Below are 26,566 nucleotides of genomic sequence, written 5' to 3'. Positions count from 1 at the left end.
TTTTAAAAACTTACCATGATAGGAGGAAGGAGAAGAGACAGACTGCTTAGAGAAATACAAACCCTATCACGCAGAATAACTAACCTTTACTATAGCTTGATTCTTTGAATTTTGGTCAATGAAGGTAAGACATTTGCATAGCTGTGAAACATCAATTGTTTGGATGAAAAATTTACAAGAACTGTAGTCTGGAATTCTATTTCTAGTTTGAGGTTAGGAAGAGGCAATACTGGTTTGGGTTTTTCATTATTGTAGTTCAGCGGAAGTCATGAGCACTTGTTAGTAAATGAGAGTAATTTTGTGTTTCAGTCAAGTCTTTTGCTGCTGTGACTAAAGGACCCAGCCAGCACAATTGTAGGGGAGGAAAAGTTTATTTGGGGGCTCATGGTTTCAGAGGTCTCTGTACATGGACAGCTGGCTCCATTCCTCGGGGTTCAAGGGAAGGCAGGATATCATGACAGCAGAGTGTGGCGGAGCAAAACAGCTCACATGGTGATCAGAGAGCAGAGAGCGAGACTCCACTCTCCAGATACAAAAAATATATATATACCCCAAAGCCACACCCCAATTCCCACCTCCTCCGGCCACAGCCTACCCTTTAAGTTACCACTCAGATGATCCCTGTCAGGGGATTAATTCACTGCTTGGGTTAAGACTCTCATAACCCAATCATTTCTCCTATCCAAACCATCAAATGTGCCAGCTTTTCCTTCATGTGACCAAAATACCCAGCAAGAACAGCTTAGCGAAGAAAAAGTTTATTTTGGGATCAGAGTTTTAGAGGTTCAGTCCACGGTCGGCTGACTCCAGGGCTTGGGCCTGAGGTGAGGCAGAACCTCATGGTGGAGGAGTGTGGCAGAGGGAAGCTGCTCAGGTCATGGCAGTTGGGAAGCAGAGGAAGAGAGAGTGAAGTATCAGGGGCAAAATATAATCCCCAAAGCCAGGGTCCCAGTGACCGACTTCCTCCAGCCACTCCCTACCTGGCAACAGGTAGCACCCAGTATAATAGTTTTTTCAAGTTATTAATCATCAAGTGGATTAATCCACTGATAAGTCTACAGCTCTCATAATCTGATCATTTTAACCCTGAACGTTGCTACATTAGGAATCATATTTCCAGCACATGAGCTTTTAAGAAGACACCTCATATCTAAAATATAGCCGCAATCTTTTAAAGAGCGATAGTATTAACTATCTCAGAACTTCGTTTATACCCCCTACAGCGTGTCTTCTTTCAGTCACACAAACTTCTAATCTTTCTCAACTATTTTAATACATATACTTTTAGATAGCACCTCTGAGGAAGAATAATTCCAATTGTCTTACTTTATCATCATCTTTGTTGAATAATAAGTGGATTCTTTGAAGACAAAAAAAGGATTTTATCCTTGAAATATATGTTCGGAAATTCCCTTAGTGCCCTGATATGTTTGATATTCAGAAACACGAGAACACATTATCACCTCTACCATGGAAAAACCTCATTTGGTTCATAATGAGAGTGAGGCTTGGGGGCTTTTTGACATGGTTTTTACTTTCCTCTTTGATATATTAGCAAGCCGTTGAGTTCCGACTGATACTTTTTATTTTCCAAGTGGGATAATTATATAGGAAGAAAGATTTGGACTTTAATACTTTCCTTCCAAGTACATGAGAAGCCTCTGTTGAGACTATCTGAGCAGAAGTACTTAGTGACCGGAGAAAGACGACCCACAGGCAGTCTCTAACATATTATCAAGCTGTAGTTATTAACTAGCAAGCATGAACACATACCATGTGGAAGGTTCCATATACACATTGTTTCCATGACAGCCTCTACTTAAGTAATGAGTCCATTTACAGATGAGGAAACAGAGGTACAGAGAACAAAAGTCATCTATGGAGGGTCAATATGTAGTTGTTATCTAAACTCGAACTAATTTAATTTCAGAACTGCCTCCAGGAGATGTTTGAGCAGTAGATTTCCACTTTGGGGGTACCTTGGAATCTTCTGGAGGGAACTTTAAAAAAAAAAAAAAAAACAGAAACCTATCCCAGGCATCTACCTAGACCGGTGAAATCAGAATCCACGGGGATGGAAGCTATATGATATCACTAGACTGTGAAGCTTATCAGGAGAGGCGAATGTGCAGCCTCTCCTGGGAGAGCCAAGCCCAAAGAGTTGCCTCGCTGATTCTGTTGTGCCATCCACATTGCAATACCCTTTAAGATTTAAGGGTATAAGATGGATAAAAGACCAGCTAATTTTTAAGGCATTTATATACTATTTATAAGAGGTAATATGAATAGAAGGTATCATTTTTTTTTTAGAGCACCAAGCCAAACTTAATTTTTGTTTTGAGCTTACCGCCCACCCCCAATACACATCCAGGCATTGGACATGGAGCAGGAAGTACCCAATTGTGGCTAACTGCCGTCCTCTATCAGTCCTGGGTATGGCTTAGCAGTATCTATCACTGGGTGTTTGCTTATAAGCCTGTGCTTGGTCCCAAGGTTTGGAGCTCAGACTGTGTCTGCTGATATTTGTCTCATCATGACCGTAAGATCCCGACAGTCTGTCCCTCCTGTTTCCCTGTGGATTCTCTGAGACATGGGAAATTCCAGTGTTTTCCATGCCAGTGGTGTGCTGAAGCCAACTTGTATCAGCTCAGAGGGGCTGACTGTGTGAATCTCTTCCTGTGTCATGTTCAGTGACTCCAACATGGTAACTTGAATTAGCCAGGAGAGTCTTCACTGTTTGTTTGCTATTGATTCTGCAACCAATTACCATAAATCTAGCAGCTTAAACAACACAAATTTATTACCTGGTAGCTTTGGAGGTCTACAGTCCTAAAATCACAGTGTAAGCAGGTTACGTTTCCTCTTGAGGCTCCAGGGGGAAAATCCTTGTCTTTCCAGTTTTGAGAGACTACCAACATTCCTCTGCACACATTTCCTCTGCAAAGCCAACACATATCTTCTTCAGGTTGCTCCCTCCTCTGATCTGAGCTTCCCTAGTTACCCCTCTGGTGTGTGCTCTGCTCTTCTGTCTTCATCTTTTCTGATTCTGCAAACTGCCTCCCTCAGGAGACTTTGATTGCATTGGGCACACCAGGATAACCCAGGAGCATCTCAAGGTCCTTAGTTTAGTGACAGCTTTAAAGTTCCTTTTGCCATGTGAAGTGATTTTCATGGATTCTGGAGATTAGAGTGTGGGTATATTTGGAAGCGGGTTTTATTTTTTTTTTTTCTATCACATCCTAAAAAGGAGAGGTTTTTATTTTCAGGAGAGGTTGTTGATAGACATTGACCAGCACACAGTCACCGTGACCCTCTTGTACCTTGGTAGATGTGTAGGGAGCATTTTGATGTCAATGCTCCCAGGTCTTGTCTATGTAGGGATATCGACAAGGTGAGGCACAATGGCTCTCTAGTCTGAAGACTTTTGGTTTCTGTCAAGACTCAGACTGAAGATGCAGGGAGTAGCAGCCCCGTCCTGCTATGCAAATGGTCACTTCACTCTGGTATTTTCTCCTTTCTCAGCCATTGCAAGTGGTGCGTTTGGGGATGGAAAGAAATCTCTTTTATACCTTTATGAAGTCATCCTAAAACTCTGCTTATCAAGTAGACTTTATCTTCTGTGTCTTACTTCTTAAAAGCCGAAGGCAAGACTTTAGAACTCAACAAACCCTTTCTCTCAAAGCTAGTGTCTCACAAATCAAAAACACCAGCCTTTTAAGCTACCATTTATTTTCAAGTTTCGAAATCCTATTTTGAACCTCAAAGTCAGTAATTGCTGTTTTGCTATCCCTGTAAGGCCATGACAGCCACCGAATAACGAATGGGTAGACGGTCTCTGAGGAAATAGAACATCATGAAGTGGTCTTGTCTTTTGACATGTCAAAATGCCAAGCAGGTGGTATAGACCATACCTGCTGTAGTGGAGGGTGGGAGGTTGCTGAGGGATAAAAGGCTCAGAAGAAACCATGATCCTGGAGTGAAGCCAGATGTGTGATGTGGGTTCAGGCAGGAAACATAAGAAGGGGGAGATGCCTGGCATGGGCAGGGGTGCATAGGGAGCAGAGTCCTTCAGCTTGCCAGAGGGGAACATCAATGTGGAGAAGTCCCAGGGAAGTGGGTAGCATAAGGCTCTGAATGGCAGGTTGGAGAGTGAGGACCACATTTCCTGTTCCAGGAAAAGGGCTCTGTGGACATGCGGTGAGCTGTCAGACATCCCAGTGGACGCGTGGGCTGCAACTTCTCCTGGATCCAAAGTTCACCCGAGACCGAAAAGCCCCCAAATAGCAGCTTTGTAGACCACCTATAAAGTTTTTAAATTTTTTCTCTCCTTTTAGATATACATGGAAGTACCATGTACTTTGAGATATTATACATCCATGCAATATAATTTATTCTAATCAGGATCCCATTCTTGTGGCTGTACCTGATGTGGAGATTCACTGGTTGTGTATTCACGTATGAACATAGGAAGTGTCTGATTCATTCCACTCTCTTTCCCCATCTCTGCTCCCTTCCCTTCATTCTCCTTTGTCTAATCCAATCAACTTTTATTCTCTGCTCCTGGGTTGTGTGTTAGCATCCACATATCAGAACACTTGGCCTCTGGTTTTTTTTTTGGGGGGGGGAGGTTGGCTTATTTCACTTAGCATGATATTCTCCAGTTCCATCCATTTACCAGCAAAAGTTATAAAGTCATTCTTCTTTATGGCTGAGTAGTATTCCATTGTATATATGTACAACATTTCCTTTATCCATTTATCTGTTGAAGGGCATAGGGGTCGGTTCCATAGCTTAGCTATTATGAATTGAGTACTTTTGATGTCACCCAACCATCTATCACATGTACTTCTCTAGCCCATCTTGAGAAGGACTATGCTACTGTTTCCACCTCTAGAAGAAGGACTGTATTTCAGCATATTTTGAAATTGTTCTACAAGTAGTTTACTCTTGGTGTTTCCTATTTAGTGATTAGATCAATTTGGGAATGGAATGAGAATGGAGTATAAGCATGTGGTGTGTGCCTGTGTATTATGCATTTGTGAGTTGTATGTGTGTGGTATGTATCTGTATGTTAGGTGTAGTATGTGTGGGTGTGTAGTGTGTGTGCCGTGTGTGTATGGGGTACGTGTGTATGTAATGTGGTCCGTGCCTAACACATGCATGGATGATGTGTGGAGAGTGAACTTGAGCTGTAGTACTTAAGAGTACCAGCTCTGGAGCAGCCTCCTGAATTGATGCCTAGGTTACAGGGCCAAATTAATTTTCTTCATGTCTTAATTCCTTGTCTTTAAAAGGAGGGTAATAACAGAGCCAACCTCTAAAGGTGTGGTGAGTTCCTATATGTAAGGGGTATGGGTCCACACCTAGTACACGGATGGATGACACTCACTAAATGTGAGCTGCTGTTTGGTGACATCCCATCATGCACAGTTGGGGTTTGGGTGCTGTTTAAAACTCTCTTTTCCCTGTCTGCTGGTCGATGACCCCTTGAAGCAGCAGTGACAGGCTAGTGTAGAATTGTTAGATCCAAGCTAACAGAGGAAATTTTTCTTCTTCATGCACTTGCTGATCTCCAGCATTACCACTCATCTTTGAATTCCCTGTAGATTCTGACAGCACACAGAATCCAAAGCTACTTGGCTTTTCAGAGAGCTGTCTGGGTCAATGAAGAAGAGAAGGAGCCCTCAAGCCTGCTCTCGTAGTAAGAAAAGAAAGACAAGTGTTTCATAAGGACAATAAATGAGTGGCTATCGAGATTAGCCACAACCAGCACTCGGCTTATTAGAGTGGCATCTGTCGCAAAAGAAACACGTGCTGGCTGCTTGCTCGGCCTCTTGTTCTGAACAGAGACCAAGGCCTGGGAGAAACCCGGGTTCCCTGTAGAGTGGAAACACCTCTGGCTGGTGGTTAAGGACTGACATTCAATGTGGGCGACAAGGAGCCAGGGGTTGAAGAAAACTCATTTCCTGGTCCTGCTGCCTGATCCAGAGAGGTTTTTAGGGCACAGACCATGAGAGTTCACTGGGAGGAATTTTGTAAATGTCAGGACTGTCACATCTAGATTACCAACAACCGAGTAGAAAATAAATCATAATTTACTAACAAAAAAAAATGTAGACTTTCCAATTTTCGTAACTGGACCAAGAAGCACATATAAAAACGTGCGTTTCTCCTGTCAAATATTGTAATCACGAACCCTTCTCTCTCCTCATCCCGCTTTACTTTACTAGTTGGCTTTCCCTCTGGATTGCAGGGTTGATGTGGGCAGAAATTTTGCCTATTTTGCTCATGACTGTGGCTTCACTACCTGGATCCATTTCAGGCACATAACAGGTGGCCTTAGTTATGGAATAAACAAATGAATAAATTAACTAATAAGAAAACCACTTAAGTGTATAGTGAGAGGGTTTAGTAAAATAGAACATGGTACCTCAAGACATTGGAAAACAATGGAGCCATTAAAAGCGATAGGGAACATTTAAATCCTTATTTATTGACAAGGAAAGACATAATTATGCAGAATATGAAAAAAGATGATTACAAAGCATTTCACAGTTTACTTATGTTTATATATGTACTTATATATTTGCTTAGAAAAGCCTGTAGACTCTATAGAAGTACTAATCTCTGCAGGAAATAGGAGGTTTTTATTTCTTATGCCTTTCTGAATTGTCTGAAAAAGATTCAATATAAACACGGATGGCTTTAAACCTCAGAAAAGTAATTTTCTTTAAAATAGATCTTTCTTCAAAAAGGCAGAACCTCCCTGTGAAATCCTCATCCCCACTCTGATTTACTCCAGCTCTGCTGAATGCTAGGAAAACTTGGCACTGGAGATGTTTGAGACGTATACAGATAATTTCTTCGGCTTGATTACTGGGGAGGTTGAACTATTTGGCATTTCAGAGGGAAAAGAAGAAAAGCTCTTGGCATAAAGTCAAACCTCAATGCATGCTGGTCAAGTGGCAGGAAGGACGTTGAAGCAGGGTGACCTGTTCTATGCTGAAGTAGTTCCTGTTGGCGCCAGGATGAGGGACTTGATCTGTGGCATTCTGGAGAATTGTGACAGTTCCCCCAAATTCAGTTCCTGCCTTTTCCATAAAATATATACCCCCCCCCAACAAATGTCACCCTTCTAGGTTAGTTAAAAATGAATGGGAATGACCTTGATTAGTGAAATTGATTCTTTTTAATGTGGGAACCAATTCATGTGTTTCATGATAGAATTAGACCTAGTTCCAGATGATATTTTGGGAGGGTGAAATGATGGCAATCAGTCTTGCCCTCAGAGTTTTAATCAGGCTTTGAAGTTTTAAAATCAAATAAGGGCCACAATCATTTTGGGCCTCAAGCCCCAATAGTGAGGTATACAGCTTAACAATGTGATACTAAGATAACCACTACTGTGCACCAGGCAGTAGACCTGAATCCTTACTGACAAGACCTCACTTAACCTCCCTTGCCACCCACTGGGGTAGATGCTCTTATCTGACCAGTTTTAGAGATTGGTGTGTCAGGAAAAGTTGTTCCCCTGACAGAGGTTACACATGTGGACATTAAATGATACATCTGGCACACGGAACCAGTTCTCCCCATTCTAAGAGCCTGTCCTTGTAAACCACAATTCTAAGCTGTCTTTTTTTTTTTTAATAATTTAAAATCACACCAATAAGGGAACAATTGACTCTATATACATTCTTGGTCCTTCCTGATTCTCAAGGTCTCACTTGGGATCATTGTAGGAAAGTCTGTCGGCTCTGTGAAGGCCTTTGCCAACAGCGGGGGGTATTTCAAATAAGAATAAATTAAGACCTATTTTTGCTTTATTTTTAAGGTTGTTTTGAGTATCAAATTTAGTCTAAGTTAAAACGGTTAGCTGTTTTTGGACAGTGCATGGGAATATAGAACTACATCCGAGGGTCGTGGGACATGCTAGTTTAATTAACCAAGAGATAAGCAAAACTTATATTTGTTGGAAGAATGCCTTCATTATTGACCTTACATAAATGGAAAGGGAGCAGGTTCATTTGATTTCACTTAATTGATTTCATATTTAAAGGGAAAATAGGGCATCAGGAGTTATAAACATACATCTCATTAGCTAGACCCTTACACAGCTTCTTCATGAAGTCATTATTATTTAGGACAGCAAGAGGGGAATTTATTCTCAATAGCTTGCTCATATAATGATGCTGAAATAGGACAATTAATTTTCCAAAATAAAATATCAGGAATGAGCACGGGCAACCAAATATAAGAGATGAATTATTTAAGTATTGAAAAAAATTTTTAAAAAAAGGACACAAAGACCAGTTAATTGCCAGGATCTGAAAGTCAGAAATCTAATCCAATTAAATATGTAAATGGTGCAGTAGGGTTCATTTGCAGTGTCCTTTCGGGCTAATAATTAAATGATGGATTTAGAAATTAATTGCTGGATAGTGGACCGCTTGGGCAGAAAACGTGGTGTTCTTTCACCAGCTGTGCCCACTCGCAAGAACCACGGCTTTGCTCTTTTCACTTGGAGAAAGTGAAAAAAAAAATTGCACCTAGAACAAATAACCTCCTTCCTCTGCCTTCTCTCTTTCCTGACAGTCAAAATGAGAGAATATTCTCCCTGGAGGACCATGCTATATTGCTACTTGACTTGTAATAAGTGTCAGGAGAATAGCACTCGGGAAAGATGAAAACCAAACCTTAGCAGTTCTGTCCCTGCTAGGGAAGCGAATGTCGGGTAAACCTGACTATCTGGCTCATAATGGAAAAGTCCTTCCCTGCCTACCTCAGCCTGCCAAGGTCTCTGCCTCCCTCAGTCCCTCGGGGGCATTGTCTTAACAGCCTATCCAGGACATCTCTTGCAATGTCATCTTGACTTATGCAACTTACTGTGTACCTCAGCCTCTTTCCCTAGAGGACCGTATGAGGCAAGCCAGAGGTCCTGGGTGATAGGAGTTTTGGTGGGCATTTCAGCTGTGTGACTGTACTCATGTGCTGACATGCTGTAGGTGGGCCCTGGCTTCCATCACAGGGAGGCAGGAAGAATAACCCAATCACACTCTAAGGAGACAGGATCCTTCCTTCTATAGGGTAACCTAACAACACATGGTAGATCTATTATGTCATTTATTTAAAATATCTTTGAATGCTACTATGTGCCTAGAGTGGGTCTTATACATACCAGGCACTCAGAAAAAAAAAATCCAGGTATACTTAAGACAATAAATGTATCATGGGGTGGTGGGGATACAAAATACTGTCTCCTTAGTAGATTCTGGTCTAAGTAAAGAAAAGTGGAAAGGTTTTGTATTGAAATCAGCAATATCAAAGAAGAAATATTCAGATTCAATTAAGTTGGTTTTCATCTTATTTTTTTAAAAGTAGAATATGTGCAACAAATTAAATAATGAAAAATAACAAGTATGTGCTTACACTTGTGTGGTGTCTTAATGGATGGGGTTTTCCCTTAACCTCTTGTCACTAGCTACTAGCTAGGTTCAGGGTAGTTCATGCAGAAGTGCTTTATGCATTTAAAGTTGGTGATGCTGAGGGCTCTGTCTTGTGAGGGTCTGAGAAGGGCACCTGGTATCTTTGCATTCCCAGCAGGTGTAATGAAGTCCCTTGTGTTTAGCAAGTGTTTAATGTTTGCTACTTGAACAGAACAGAAAAACATATTGGACCCCAAGTATTTGGAGCTGCATTTATTATTCCTACATGAGTTTTTGCAAGTTAAAAGAGACATTGGATGCAACCAATATGCTATGTCAGTGAGTGAATTTATGATGGTGGAGTTTCAGCCATGTGTAGGAGACATATAGGGCTGAGTAGCATCCTCTATCATGCCAGGTGAACCGTTTTCTCTGTGCTCACAGTCAAGGCTGCCTCTAGCTTCTGGCTAAGCTTAATTTATATGCTTCTTTCTTTATAGAAAGGCAAAATGGGTGGAAGTAGAGGATTGAGCTTTGAGTTTACACATACCTGGGTTGGGGTCTCCATGGTGCCACTGACTTGCTCATCACTCATGGACGGCCGTCTCAAGCAACTGTACTTAGTCTCACAAGGGTAAAATCCATAGGCATGGTGGGACCTGGAGATAAGGTGGCTAACTTGGTGAATTGTCACACTTAATGATGATGACTATCTTAACAATTGTTTTCATGTAGCCCCCCATTGTACTCATGCAATGCTTCCTAGGATTTGTGGGTAGCTAAGGAATTCTAATGAAACCAACATACTTTGGTCTTTTAAAAAATATTTATTTATATTTTATATTAAGTTTTAAACATAATTAGAAATTATATTTATATTCTAATTTAAGTAATAATTATATTATTAAAAGAGTACACTGTGATGTGTATACATGTGTATATATATATATATATATATATATATACACACACACACACACACACACCTACACACAATGTAAACAATTAAATTAGCTAACTAACCTATCATCTCTTCAACTTACCTTTTTTTTGGTGAGAACATTACAAGTCTATTCTTTAATAAATCTTGACATATATGATTATGTTGTATAATATACATTATTAACTACAATCACCATGTGGTACAATAGATTACTACAACTTATAAGTGAAATAAACCAAGCACAATAAGACAACACCTTGTGATTTCACTTATGTGTGGAACCTAAAACCAATCGCTCTCATAGAAACCGGGAGTGGAAATGTGGTTACCCAAGGCTGGAGGCAGAGGTGGATGGGAAAGAGAAGATGTCGATAAAAAGGCACCAACTTTCAGTTAGACAAGAAGAATAACTTTTAGTGGCATTTTTTTTCCAGCCTTTTGACATTCCAAATGTCTTAGTCGGCAAGGGCTGCCATAACAAAGTACCGCTGACAGTGTGGCTTGAACCACAGAAATTTATTTTCTCACTGTTCTGGAGACTGGAAGTATAATATCAGGTTGTCAGCATGGTGGGGTTCTGCTGAGGACTCTTCTTCCTGGCTTGCAGAGGACCATCTCTTCACTGTGTTCTTTCATGGCAGACAGAGAGGGAGAGACGGATCCCATATTTTGCATGACCTCATCTGACTTTTCCTCCCAGGGTCCCATCTGCATCGCATCAGGATGAGAGTTACCACCTAGGGATTGTAGGGAGGGACAGGGTTTGATTTAGTCCATAGTACAAATAAGATGTCTTATCACAGAATTCACTGATGTAAAAGTTTTTCTTGATGATAAGGGCTTCATCTAAATAGATAGCTGTTTTAGTTCATTTGGGATGCTGTAACAAAATACTAAACTCCGAGTGGATTGTAAACAGCAGAAATGTATTTCTTACAGCCTGGAGGCTGAGGAGTTGAAGATTAAGGCAACTAGCAGGTTCAGGGTCTGGTGAGGACTCACTTTTGCAAAAATGGTACCTTCTTACTGTGTCTGCACACACTGGGGGGAACCACGTAAGTCACATTATGTTCAGTTTTCACCATGCCCACGTGTTTTGATTCTTGTGAAAGTGAGGCATATCTCGTTACTAAAGGAACTCCCTCTTCATGACTTAATCACTTTTCAAAAGGCCTCGCTTCCTGATACCATCACTGTAGGGCTTTACCATGTGAATTTGGGGGGAGGGGACACAATCATTTGGACCACAACAGGAGCAGTAGGTTTAGAAATAGGGGTCTGAGGCTCAGTGGGTTGTGACATAGTTTGTTTCCAGGTTCAGGTATATCCATAGGTTTGACATTTGAATTTTAAGTTCCTTAAAGTGAGAAGAAGTCAAGAATTGCCTGATCCCAGCATGAATAGTTTAGCTAAGTACTTGAACTGTCATTCGAGGAAAAGCATCAGTATTCTCCTGCTCTAAGACATTTGATTTGGGGTGTGGAGAGTGGTTGGCTGGGAATTAAGTGGTGCTATTCAGTTGGAGGTGGACAATGTATGATGTATTAATACACTAGACAAGTGATTAGACAAGGGTTTAGTGAAGGCAGAACACAGAAGTTCATGTTCCCCTGTATCTAGCTTTTGTATGCATTGCCAACATTGTCGAATCACAGGCCCATCTTTTTAATGATCTAGGAAACTCATCAGGCAACCTAGCTTTGATGTATAATCATGTTGCTTATCAGCTACATACCACTGGACAAGTCACAAAACTTACCTGAGCTTAGATTCTCCTTTCTAATAATGTCATTTTAAGGACACTTTACCCAGAGCATACCATAGTCAGAGAAAATAATAGAAGCAAGAACATGGAGTAACATTCCTGATGTATAGTAGGTGCTCAATTGAGGCTTATTCATTTCGAAAATGAATTTGTGCGCCTCCTCATCTGTGTACAGCAAATGCCAGATAATGTTCGGTCAAATTGACATCCTTGACTTCCAACTCTGAAAAGGTAAGATTATTTTGCAAAAGTGAAATTAAAAGTTATTTCAGTAACCTAGACCTTCAATCTCTTCTCTAAAACTCTTGTAGCCAGATGTATTTAGGCATTTCTATCTCTTCAGCTATGATATAGGTAATATAATACATATGCTGTATGTTATACTCTCAGTGGAATCTCAAAAATCGCTCTATAATCAAACATTTTTTTAGTGTAGTGTGTAAATGTTTACACCAAGTGGGATATGTAAAGGCTGGAAATAGCCTCACAGAAGTTCAGGTCAGGCTTTGTCACAAGTTTGCCTGAGGTCAGTTTTTGCTGCCAAATGGATTGTGGGTGAAAAAATGATTGTTTGAAACTTTTCAGGGAAACAGTTGGAATTTGCAGATAGCAGAACTAAGATCTATATTATTAAATAAATTTTGCCAGATGTGGTGGTTCTTGTAATCCCAGTGGCTTGGGAGGCTGAGACAGGAGGATCATGAATTCAAAGCCGGCCTCAGCAAAAGTGAGGTGCTAAGCAACTGAGTGAGAGACCCTGTCTCTAAATAAAATGCAAAATAGGGCTGGGGATGTGGCTCAGGGGTTGAGTGCCCTTCAGTTCAATCTCCAGTACCCAAACAAACCCAAACAAAAACATCTTGATACTGTTTTTATAAGGTAGTACTGACTTTTCTGAGTTGAATTCATTACCATATAACTTGCCTATACATGTAGATTATGAAATAAAATTTGGGTGCCGGCTTTCTGGTGAAAAATGCAGTTCCTAGGATAGTCAGACACCTGGGCAATCAGGACTGCATGGATCCACATCTGTGGCATAGCCCGTGATCCTATGTCACATGTGATTCACTGCTATGTAGGTAATGCAGGATCTGGCATCAGCATTCTTTGGAAAATGCTCTCAGGGGGTCAAAGCAGTTTGAAAAATTAATCAGTTTTTATTGACTCTTTGAGAAATCACAATCGATTACAGAGTACCTGTTTGATCTAGAGTCCTGTGCCCTTGGGGAAACATTCTATTCTCCTGCTCTTTTTAAGCTCCAAAACTTGATAAGGTGACCTGTACCGTAAGGCCGAGCAGAGTGCCTATGTGTGATATTTGTGGCAGAGAAGCCTTGGCTTCATTCTGTTTCTCTGGGCATTTCCTGCATCACAACATTCCCTGGAATGATATTTACCGAAAGTTATTACATTTGCCTGTCCATCAGAATCCCCAGGAAAAAACATGCCGGCTATTCAGCACACCATCCCGGGAGATGGGGTCCTCAAAGTTCCTTTATTTCTTCTGCAACTAAATTTAGCACCTGGAATTCAACCTCTGGACTGGACCTCTCTTTCAGGCCACAGCACCAACAATCCTGTTTGGGAAGAGAAAGTCAAAGCACAGAGTGGTCAACTATATTTTTCTAAGGAGTTCTGTATTTTGGGGGCTTTTAAAAAGAATTTTGAGAATTGAACACTAAAGATTTATTGGATCCAAAGGCTCTGTTTTATCTCTGTTATAACATATTCTCCCCAGCCGTGGGAGTTGGGAGCCCAGCAGGAAGAAGTCCTCATGGAGGAGTTGCTTTTGAACTTCATTCTTTTGCTCTGGGCCCACAGTGTTAAGTTCCTTTATGAGTTCCTGGGGGAAACACTGTAGAAGGCTTTTTCACACTGCAGCATTCACAGGCTGGCTCTGTGCACAGCAGGGACCATGAGCTCAGATGCTTCTAGGTGCTCAAGAGGCAACTTAAATGTATCAATTGTTGGGCCCCATGGGGCATTTGGAAAATTCTTCCCAAATTGGGCAAACCCCACTCAATCTCCAGTCAGTTATTGCCAGGTAGAACTGTGGACTCAGTATTATAGATTTCTGGATTTTAATTTTAAAGAGAAAATCTAGATCTTCATGTGAAATCTTCCAATTTTTAAGTGGAAACAAATAATTGGACAACTCTATTAGGAATTACTATTATCTGTATTTTCAGATAAGAAAGCCTATACAAGAAATGTGATAATTTGAATTATTCAGCGAGTGCTCAGATTCTACCCTATCCCTCCTCTAATTAGAGATGGGATGCATTTCTCTGACCCACGGATGGCAGTCCTGGTCATTGGACTCTCTGTGACCCACAGAATGTGAGAAGTGGTTTCATTGCCAATTTCCAGGCAAGGGCAAACGAAAGTCTGGTGTGTCTCACCTCTGTCATTCTTACTAGTTTGCTGGTAGGAGGCTGGTAGGATGTGAGACATGAGGAGACAATGTGACAACTACCTGCAGCTTGAGCCAAGTCTGCTCCAACCTGACCTAGATCAGCCAACACCTGGGTAAAACCCTAAGATGCAGAAGCAAATTAAATGACAAACACCTACACATAATTAATTTGTATAAGATATATTCCACATAAGGAATTTATGACTTGCCAAGGTTGCCCACTGGCCATTGCTTGGATTTGAATGTGGGTTTGCTAAATCTAAAGTTCCTAATTACTAGTATAGTCATGCATTGCATAGCAATGTTTTTATTCTATGAGAGACCACATATATAATAGCGGTCCCTGGAGATTATAATGGAGCGGGAAAATTCCCACTGCTTACTGGGTATCAGAACGCAATGAATGACTTCTGTATTTGTGTGATGTTGATGTAAGCAAACCTGTTTCTCTGCCTGTTTGATGAAGTAAAGCACATATAATTGTGTATAAGTATATAATACTTGATAGTGATAATGCATACAATGTTCTTGTTTATGTACTTATTGCAATTTTTATCATTCTACTTGTTAAAAAGGTTTACTGGGAAACAGTATGTCACCATGCAGCTCCAGCTGCCTCCGACATCCCATGTGCCCTGTGTCAAGAGGTCCTGTCAAGTGACTGACCCATGCCATCTAGGTTTGGTAAGCACACTCTTTGATGATAGCATCATAAAGAAATCAACTGACCACGCGTTTCTCGGGACCCATCCCTGTCATGAAGTGCCACATTACTGAATTCTTTTTTTTTACCATATGGTAGATAATTATTAAGAGTCATGATAACATACTAACTATTTGAAATGACTTAATAAAGAAAGATGGAAATTGCTCTTGGGGAAATTTCCCTATTTTAAAATTGAATTTCTAATTCTTTGAAAGTGATCATTGATTGCCATATGGTTCCTTAGGCAACTGGATTGGTAGAAAAATGCTTTGAACTTGGTGTGATTCATTTTTTCCTCCTGCCTCAAAAATCAAAGAATATGTATTATATGCATCTATGTAAATATGATACTTCTTCCCTCCGGGTCTAGATGGAGCAGACAGCATTTATAGCCAGGTGCTCCCCTTCTACCTGCTTTACCTGGCCTGGGGCACTTACTCCCAACTCATCTTGGTTTCCCAGGGCTGCTATAACAAAGTACCACAGACTAGTGACATAAAACAAGAAAAAATTATTGTATTATGGCTCTGGAGGCTGGAAGTCTGAAATTAAGGGGTGGCAGGGCTCGGATTCCCCTGAGGCCCACAGGGGAATCTTTCTTCCTTCTAGCTTTTGCAGGTTTTGGGTGGGGGGCAATCTTTGGAGCTCCTTGGTCCAGCTGTGACCATAACATCACATTTTCCCTGTGTGTCTCTGTGTCTTCACATGGGCATTTCCTTAGAAAGACACCAGGCATAGTCCATTAGAAGTCCTCTTTAGTATAACCTCATTTAACTAATTAAAGGCTCTATTTCCCAGTAAGGTGAACTTCTGGGGTATGGACTTTTTGTGGGGCACCCAATTCAGCCTCTAAAGTACAGCCTGGACTAGGTGCAGGGGGAGACCTCACAGGCCTGGGGATTTGTTGGTATAATTCTCAAATGACTGTGCCCATGTCTGTCTGTCAGAGCCCCCAGGTCTGCAGCCCCTCCGGGGCTCTGTCCTCTGGGTTTTGAGCAGATCCAGCAGTCTAATTTTCTACAGTAGTAGGTCCTTGCTCGGGGAGCTCTCAATTCATTTTTCTCTGAGCAATATATATTTTTGTTCTCCTGCTCACTGAGTGAATGTCTTTGCCCCAGGTGGCCAGGCTTTTTCATTACTTGAAAAAAAAAAAAATCCCTCAAACTCCAAATCAAAAAGCACCACAAGTTAACCATATTTCTATCTATTTTCCCCACATAAGCACAGAAAATGCATTGGGGAATAAAGCTAAAATGTCATGCCGGGCTGACAGTTTTCCACGATGATTGACTTTGATGCTGGTTGATGTGGGAAAGACGGTCAGTTAGTCTGGAGTGCTGGGCGCCAGAAGGTCCTCTCATCTGGGTCTTCCCCACTGCGCTGCTAAGCATGTTTCCCCTGCCTTGCATTGGCTAGGGGAAGCCTTGGGTCTCAGAACCTTCCTGTGAATCTGAAAGGAAGGTCCTAGGAGTTGTCGCTGTATGGAAAAGGGATGGCGTGTGGGTTTTCTTTTCCATATCCCAGCTTTTTGGGAAGGAACAGTAAACGTGGCTAAGAAAGAAGACTTGGAGGAGCAGGTATGGAGAAAAGTGATGAGCAACACTTCATAGCATTTTACCCTTTTAAAAACATGTTTCCAGACATTTATTATATATACTATAGCATCTCTCCTTTTGGTCCATGGGCTTCTGCTGTTGCCAACATCTCCTGTTACTTACTTGATTCTGCTTTTCTCTTCTCTCTAAGAAATCGACTTCTACTTGCTGGTCTCAGATTGTCTACCTTGCACAACACTATGGCTCATCCTTAACCTTTATGTCCAGCTCCTAACACTACTGTCTTTTACTCTTTGGTTTGTATATGAGTTCTCCCCTAGCCCCCCAAAATGCTCCTGTGTTAATGAAGGAATGTTCAGAGCTGAAATGATTAGATTAGGAGAGTTGTAACCTAATCAGTGGATTAATAATTTGAAATCGGATGTTGCACTGGGGGATAACTGTAGGCAAGTGGGATGTGGTTGGAGGAAGTAGGTCACCAGGGAGATTATATTTTGTCCCTGGCTCTTTACATTCACTGCTTCCTGTCTGCCAGGAGCTGAGAAGCTTCCCGTAGGCCCAGAGCAATGAAGTTACTGGTCCATGAACTGAACCTCTGGAATCTTGAGCCAAAACTAAAATTTTCCACCTCTAAGTTGTTATGTCCCCCCATTTTTTTTTTGGTATTGGGGATTAAAGACAAGGGCTCCTTAGCCACTGACTATATTATCAGACCTGTTTATTTTTATTTATTTATTTTTTTAGTTTGAGACATGTTCTTGATAAGTTGATTAGAGCCTCACTCAGTTGTTCAGAATGGGCTCAAACCTGCAATCTTCCTGCCTCAGCCTCCCTAGTTGCTGGAATTAAGGGATGCACCACCTTGCTCAGCTTCTAAGTTGTTCTTGTGGGGTATTTTGGTCACAGGGAGGAAAAACTGATAGAGCCGTGGTTCCCAACCTATTCCATGTAGGAAAGAACTATTGATTTTCACAAAGTTTGCCTCCCTTAGCAAAAGGGGATTTCTGCATTTATGGTGTCTGTTGCATATAGGGTTTCTGCATTAACATTTTGACCCCTGAGAAGATTTTCAACTTACCTTAGGAAACCCAGGTCCAGAGATCTAAGCGTCTCCCTTCCCAGGCTGCCAGTTCTTGTTCATTCTTCCTTTGAACCAGAGTCTTTAATCTGCATAAAGACAGTCAGTTCATTCATTCTTTCAGGTACTCATCCTTTGACCAAACTTTTAATGAACATTTTACTACATTTTATGGAAGTAATTCCTAGGGATGAAAATAAGGATGCATTGCAGTCCCTGCCCCAGAGAAACAGGTGAGTGGATCCTTTCAGGTCATTCACACCATATGTCAGTAATTACAGCAGGGTCAGATTATGTAGTGGGTCAAAAATGGTTTAATGTAGTGGATCCAAACTTCCTCAGTTTAACTCCTGGTTCCACTTTCAGCTCTTCTACTTCAGACCATGTTCCTAACTTATCCCTACCTCAGTATCTTAATATGTAACAGGCAGCATGATGGATTCAGGTTTTATAGGGCCTGAAACTTAAGCAGTTTTGGAAGTCATCTTTATGTAAAAGAATGCAAAACTGTGATTATCCAGTTAGGTCTGAAAGTAAATATTTAGAATGAGAAAAGAAATCATAACTTAAGTTTTAAAGAATTTAATGCTGACAAATGCACCAGCATGATGAAATTAAAATACGAAATTTTATTACTGTTAATAATATGCATTTGCTGGGCATGGTGGTGTGTGCCTGTCATCCTAGTGGCTAGGGAGGCTGAGGCAGGAGGATTGTGAGTTCAAAGCCAGCTTCAGCAAAAGTGAGGCACTAAGCAACCCAGTGAGACCCTGTCTCTAAATAAAATACAAAATAGGGCTGGGGATGTGGCTAAGTGGCTGAGTGCCTGAGTGCCCTTGAGTTCAATCCCTGGTACCCTCCCCAATATAGATATAGGTGTGTGTGTATAATGTATATGTGTATATATATGTGACAACTTCTCATACGTGTGTGTGTGTGTGTGTGTGTATATATATATATATATATATATATATATATATTTGATACAGTATGTCTTTTCTTTTCATGAATATATTGGATGCTTATTTGTGATCACTTTTGCTTGACAACAATTTTATAACATTTCTACAGTGAGAATAGAAAAATATCACATCTTTCTTAACAGCATATTTTTCAATTTAAAAAAATGTTGATAGCTTAGGAAACTTTCTTTTCTTTTTAAGTGTCACAACTCATTCTTGCTAATATCAAGGTGCATTGCTTTCTCAGGTGGTGCTTCTTGCCCTGTGGCAACTGTGGTAAATATAACCCTTTCATTTGGCTAGGATGATGTTGAACTCCATGCCTATCAGTTGAAGGTGCTGGGCAAAATCTGGAACTACCCCAGATCTGGGCTGTTATAACAAGTACCCAACCCTGTGTGGTTTATCAAAGTAGAAACATGAAGACCACTGTTCCAATGTCATCTTCTATGATATCAAGGTTTTTAGCTTCCACAAGTGAATGAGAAGATATGGTATTTGTCTTTTCTTTTCGTAGGGAAAGAAAGGAGCTAATAATGGGTACCAAAATTCAATTATGAGAAATTGAAATGTTCTGTAGCCCAATAGTGTAACTATAGGTTACAATAATTTATGATCTATTTCAAGACAACCAGAAGTGTCCAAAGTTTCCAAACATGTAGAAATAGTAAATGTTTGAGGAGATAAAAATGCTAATTACCTAGATTTTATTATCATATACATTGTGTATGTCTATTGAATTAGCTTGTCTACACTATAAATGTGTGGAATGTTATATATTGATATAAAAATATTAAAAAACCTTCAAATTTACTTTTAGTAATTGTAGAGGCTGAGAGTCTGAGATTAGTGTTATGTTTAGATATTTAGTGTCCTCCCAGAACTCTTGAGACAATGCAAGAACATTCAGAGGTGAAATGATTGGGTTATGAGAGCCTTAACCCAATCAGTGAATTAATCCCATAATGGGGATTAACCAAGTGCTAACTGAAGGCAGGTGGGGTGTGGCTGAAGGAGATGGGTCTTTGGGGGGAAGCCTTTGGATATATGTTTTGTCTGGCCAGTGGAGTCTCTCTCTACTTCCTGATCATCATGTGAGTTGTTTCCCTCCACCACACTCTTTGGCCCTGATGTTCGGGGTCACTTCGGGCCTGGGGGAATGGAGCTGTCTATGGATTGAGACCACTGAAAGTGTGAGCCCCCAAATAAACTTTTCCTCCTCTAAAATTGTTTTTGTCAGATCTTTAAGTCACAGAAGCAGAAAAGCTGACTAAAACAATCAGGGTGCTAGCATGCTGGGGTTCAGGTGAGGGCTCTCTCCAGTGTTGCAGACTACTAATTCCTTGGTTCTTCACAAGGTGCAATAGCTGGCTGGTTGTCTGGCCTCATACAAGGCCAGTAAAATCATTCATGATGCTCTATGCTCATGATGTAATTACATCCCAAAGGTCTCACCTCATAATACCTTCACAGTGGCTGTAGGATTTCAACATAGGAATTCAGGGAGGGAGGACATTCAGCCCACTGAAGTCACCTAATCCAGGGGCCATGGGATGGGTTGGCCATGGACCCTTGGTCCTAGCAGCTCCCAGCAGGAGCAGAGAAACATTTACTTTCAAAGGTCCAAGACCAGATCTACATGACTCAAGAGTTTTATGTCACCATTTGTTCCTCCCGAAATGAAATGAAGCTAGCTTCAATTTTTCACTTTTTGGAAGAGGGGGGGTGTTAGTAGCCAAATCAGGGATTTTTGTGATACAAAAAAACAAACAACAACAAAAAAAAACCAAGCCCATTCATAGGAGTTAAATTTAAAAGGAGGTTTATTGGAAGGCAATGATGAAAAGTGTCACAGGGTAAAATTAATGAATACAGAAATGAAATGTGGGAATGAAGAGCAGCTGGTCCCTATGGAGACTATCTGGAAGGTGGGAGTCCCTCCCTCTCTCTTGGGTCAGTCTGTGTCATGGCTGCCTTCCCTTTAGACATCTGCTTCAGTTGCTGCTTCTTTCAATAGGCTGGCTTTCCCTGCCTTTTTTTTTTTTTGTGTGTGTGTGTGTGTGTGTCTCTGTGTGTGTCTTGTAACTGTTTTGAGGTGACTTTGAATTTCTAGGGCACGAAAGTGGCTTTGATTTTCTATGATTTCTCAGAATTCTCTCGACCAGCATTTGAGGCTCTGGATCTGATTGGCTTACCTAGATTCTAGTTTGGTGTTAGAGTCCATGCCTTGACCAATCAGCTGTGGCGAGAGGGAGCAAGGATTCAAGCCTTTGATACCTGCTAGTTCAGTGGTGGCCTGGCATGAGCAGGGATTCCAAGGAGAGAATATGGGCAGAGTATACATTGGGGTTAGACACTTATTCAGGGAAAATGGGTCATGTTCCATAAAAAAGAGATGTGAGCGAGTACGGATATGTTCATCTGTGCTTTTCAAAAAGACTGGGGTTTACTGCAGCATGCAGGAGGGGTCTCCTAACCATGCAATGCTCACATTCCCTATTTCTGGATCATCAACTTTAAATATCGACAATTGACGATGTCATTTGAAGGATTAGCTCAGAGAGCATAAATCTAGCTGTTTAAGAGCAGAACCTCTCAGGTGAACCTATTTAACCCTCTCTGCATACCTCATGGAAACATAAAGAAGCACTGAGTGCACATTTTTATATTGTCTGAAAGAAATTTAGGATACAAACAAGCTTTGTTTTCAACAAATTTATGAAATTAAGTTTCCCTGTGAAATACACTTCTCACTCATTCAACATTCTTCTATGGAATCAATTTGTATTGAGTAGCCACTACCTGCTGGCTAGAACAAGACCAGATGGCCCTACTGCCAAAGGGCTTATAGACAGGTGAGGGTGGGGAGGGGAAGGCATGTTAGCAAGGAAATAAGCTATGCCTGGCTGAGTGAAGGAAGTTTTGTGTTTTTTTTTAGGATTATTTTAGTTTATTAAACATTACATATTGACTTGTAATTGAATTTTATTAGCGATGAAATGATTAATCTTAATGAAATACACAATTATTACTCATTAATATTTTACATTGATTAATAAATATTTTATTCACTAATTTACTTATAATTTTATAATATAGCTGATGGAAGCTTTCTTATCCTACTTTAAAGGAGAAATAAATGACTGTCCAAATCTTATAGCATGTAAATGGATAAGACCGAATTGCAGCTCATTTCTACAAAACTGGCAATTTCTATTCAATGGCTACATAAAAACAAATTTTCACACTCATAATACCCATAAATTCATTATATTAGAAATATATTTTTAAAGTATTAGATACCTATATGTAGTTCAAAATTCAGTGACATGTAATAATTTACTTTGAATCACACCAGGCAATAGAAAATAAAGAGAAGCCGGTTTCTATGGTGATTCCAGGACTGGCACTAAGTGGGCATAATGTACTGAGACCACTGGCCAAAATCAACGTAACTATGAAGGAAGTTTTATGAAGGAATCAAATTGCTGGGATGGAGACTCACAATGGAAAGAGCAGCCACATCAGAGAGCCTGGCCTGGGGAAGGCTCTGAGCAGTTGCCCTGTGAGTTAGACCTGAAGGTCGAGGAGGGTGCAGCTCTGTGAAAACCCAGGTGCATGGAACAGCATGTGCCTGAGGCATGGAAGGACTGGGGGTGTTTGGGGAACGGAAAGGCAGGTAGTGCAATGGGAGCTGAGGGACAGTCAGTGGTGGAGGGCGAGGGTTGAGAGCTAGGTAAAAGTCAAGAGGACAAGAGAGGGTTTGAGAAAAGCTAGAAAGGAAGCTGTGAGTCCAGTTGGAAGACAGCAGAGATGGTGAGAAAAGCTGGTCACCTCATGGAATGGGAAAGGGAGCTTATTGAGAAGGAGAAACCGCTTTCTGCAAGGTGAAACCGTCAGTCCAGGTGTGTGCCATTAGCCACAGAGGCCTGCTCTCAGAAGCAAAGAGGTTGTGATTTGAATGAGAAATTCTGTATTCAGAGTTGGATGAGGAAGGAATCTGAAGCAGTCAGAGGCTTACTAAGAGCATGTCCCAGGGTCAAGGTGATTGAAGAATTGCTCAAGGTGGACCTTTGAGAAAGTGAGCTGGAAAGATTAGAATGTGAGGGCCATTAAGAGTCTGAAACCAGGTCTTGAGAGCTGGCTGGGTTTCTGGCAGTGGAGTGGAGAAGCTGCAAGAGTGGAGGACAGACTCGTTATGGACATGGAAGTGGAGGAATTGGGGGACCTTAACCTTAAATCTTAAGGATGGGCCTTTCATAGGGAAGAAGAGGACACAACCCCTTTCTTCTAATCCTGAGGGTGAAAGGAAAAGAACTGGGAGGGATGCCGAGAAGCAGTGTCCACGTCCACGTGGCAGTTAAACCGAGCAGGGAGATGGAGGGAGCAAAGAAGCCCTGGGAGGTGTGCTGTTAGTTGCTGATCACAGGTGAGTTTTTCTGGAGGAGAGAGTGCAGTGGCCGTGGGAGGGAGGAGAGAGGAAGGCTGATGATAATGGTGATCCCAGAAGCTTGAGCTTCTGGAAGGAATTATAAACCGTGCGAATCCTGATGGGTTGGACCTGATGCTCTGCCTGGGGAGGCCTGGCATTTGTCCTGTTGTGAGATGCTCTGCTTGGGGTTGGGGGCAAGTTCGCCATCTGCCATTCTCTGCCAGAGCAGTGCTTGTGAAGCTGTGGCTGTGGCTCAGGGTGGGGGCTTCCCCCAGCAGCTCAGGACCCAGACAAGTGAGGGCAGCAAAGACCAGTGAGCTTGCTCCAGGATCTGGTCAGGTACTGCTCTATTACTGCTATCCCTTAGGACAATGCTGCTAAGTAGCTTTTATTATTCCCATTTCACAAAAACTGAAATGACAACTTAACTCATTTGAGGGACTGGGCTAAGATGAGAGAGTAAGGGTAAAGAGGTTTTTTTAAACCAGGTCCTTCCAAACTCTCAGCCTGAGTTCTTTCTAGTAGGAAACTTGAACAAGGAAGTTAAAGAACCAGGGTGACACACAGGTACTTCTTTAAAGTCTGGCTGGGAAAGATTCCCTCTTTGCTTGGCTATCATTCTCATGAGACTTTGAGCTAGTTTGTTTGCTTTCTTTCTGCCTTCTTTTTTTTCTTTTTGGTTGTGGGGGAGGTACTGAGGATTGAACCCAGGAGTGCTTTGCCACTAAGCTCCATCTCCAGCCCTTTTATTATTTACTTTGAGACAAGGTCTTGCCAAATTACTTAGGTCCTTGCTAAATTGTTGAGGCTGGCCTCGAACTTGCAATCCTCCTGCCTCAGCTTCTGGAGTTGCTGGGGTTACAGATGTGCACCACCACACCTGGCTGATTTTGAGCTTCTTGAAGGCAGAGTCTGTTACCTTTGCAACTAGTATAGTTCCTGAATACGTAGGAGGTGCTCAGCAAAACCCGATGACTAGAGAAGTGAATAAATAATGATTTGTCATTTATTTTCTTTTATATACCTTTTTCCTTTCCTTTCTGCCCCCCCCCGTCCCCCTTTTATCTTTTCCTTCTCTCTTCCCCATCTTTTACTTGTCTGCCAGCTTCCACGAGACACACACAGCTCTAGAGAACTAAAGGCAGGATCCTTCCTGTCTTAGTCTCTCCTACTCTTTCTCCTCTCCCTTCATTTCCTCCACCTAAATTTGGCCCAATTATAACTTTTTTCCCCCCAAGTCCCAGGGCCCCAGCCTGCTTTCATTGAGTTATTTTCAGGTACTCTCTGATAAGACTCATAAAGTCCCACTTCAGAATAGCAGATCAGTTAGCTCACCTGTATCACTAGAAACTTAACAACCATAATTTTCCAGATTTTTGTCTCAAAGTTTCTGATGGAACTGCCTAGTGTATCTGAGACATCTCTCAACAGTACAAGCAGAAACTGCTTATTCTTTGCATTCCAGTGTGGAAAATGCAGAATCATTAGAGTACTTGTCACTGAGTCTAACTTGTACTCGCTCTGTGTGTGTGTGTGGTGTGTTTCCATATGCATGTGTTTATGTTGGTAGGGGTGGAGAATGCAGACTCATTTGTGGAAGTTATGAATGCATGTTCTATATTTACCACTTTCTCCTAAGGCTTCAGAGTCGATGAATTCGGAATGAGCAAATTAGCAGCTTGTTTTCCTTAGGAGTTATTGATGTAAATTTCAGCCAGTTCTCTGTTATACTCTGACACCCCTGCCTAGCACATTTCTTTTGCAGCAGCATTGAATACTTGTGTATTCAACCTCTTACGTCCTTAAGGTGGCAGTAACAATCAAAACAGCCTTGAAAGAAAGATATTTGAAAGGGTGGGGGTTAGTGGGGGAGATGAGAAAGCACTGCATTCTGAAATGTTCCATAATCCTCCATTTTCTGCTCAGCAGAATTATTTCCATAGCTAGATTATTCATTATTATGAGCTTATTTCAGCCTGGAGTCTGTGTGTCAGTAGATTAGGACGTGAAGAAGATTAGCGTCTCGCAGTGTTGGCTGGAAATAAGTTCCTTATCTGATCATTAAAATCGGTTGTTCATGGTTTTTTGATCATAATTATTAATTCTGTCTGGGGCTTTTGCATGTCGATGAGGTTTCAGTTCCTGATATGTAATATTAGGACATGGCTCTATGGCACCCGTATCAACATTCCAAGGCAGAAATGAGTGTGTTTATTGGTCTTCAATAATCCCCAAGGCTCTGCTGTTCCCAATGCTTAGTTTGATGATTTTTAGATTTTTACAAAAATAATAGTATTGATAATAAAATGTTAGCAGCTACTATTTTTAGTAGCCATGTACCTGATGAAATTTCAGACAATTATACCTCCATTGTTTATTTTGACCTTCCCCACAAACCTGGGCAGCCACTACCACTTTTATTTCCATATTAAAGGTAATGCACAGATCCGAAGGATGGAATACTTTCTCCAAATCACAGAGGTAAGTAAGTAGTGGGCTGGGCTGGGAATCCAGGTATTTCTCACTCCGAATTCCTTCACCATGGCTTGTCAGTAATATGATTTCTTGTGAGCCTGGCCAGAGAATAGGGTTCTTAAATTAATATGTTGTCACAGTTTAACAAAATGAACAGGGACATTGTAAGCCTAGTGGGGGTAAGATATTTATTGTTACTGGCAAAATCAAACCTAAAGAGACAGAAAAGTTTTTTGAAAATGTTTTAGGTGATTTTCTCTATCCACACAAGTGTGTGAATGTGAAGCGATGTGTTAGATGCATTGGGTACAGCATTGAACAAGACCATCGCAGTTCCTAGAGGAAATTTAAATCTTGTGACAAATGTGTAGAAAAAGTATTCTGGAGATCAGAAGGGAAGATGTGATTTATTTTGCTTTATAGTGGAGAGGCTTCTTGAAATAATCTATAGAATTGCTCAAAACTCTTTTTTTAAAAGAAAAATAAAAAAGAAACAAAACAATAATGTCTTCCCTCAGGACTCCGCCTGCATGTAATGACATTAATGATAGCTCTGTGATATCTCAAATGTGAGAAAAGTTGGTGAGGTAGAGCAGGATGACTTGGTCTACTGGCCCCAATTTGCAGAGGAATAGTTTTGGATGAAGTCTGAAGTATACAATACAGAACTCCAGGGTTGGTGTGGGAAGGGAAGTTGGTGGTAGGAAATAGGAGATGGTTAATGTTATGGTTTATATGTATATTCCCCCCCAAACCCACATATGAGACAACGCAAGATTTGAAGGAGAAATAATTGGGTTATAGC

Source organism: Urocitellus parryii, chromosome 4, assembly GCF_045843805.1.
Source record: "Urocitellus parryii isolate mUroPar1 chromosome 4, mUroPar1.hap1, whole genome shotgun sequence".
Classification (NCBI taxonomy): Eukaryota; Metazoa; Chordata; class Mammalia; order Rodentia; family Sciuridae; genus Urocitellus; species Urocitellus parryii.
This window is presented reverse-complemented; position numbering follows the sequence as displayed.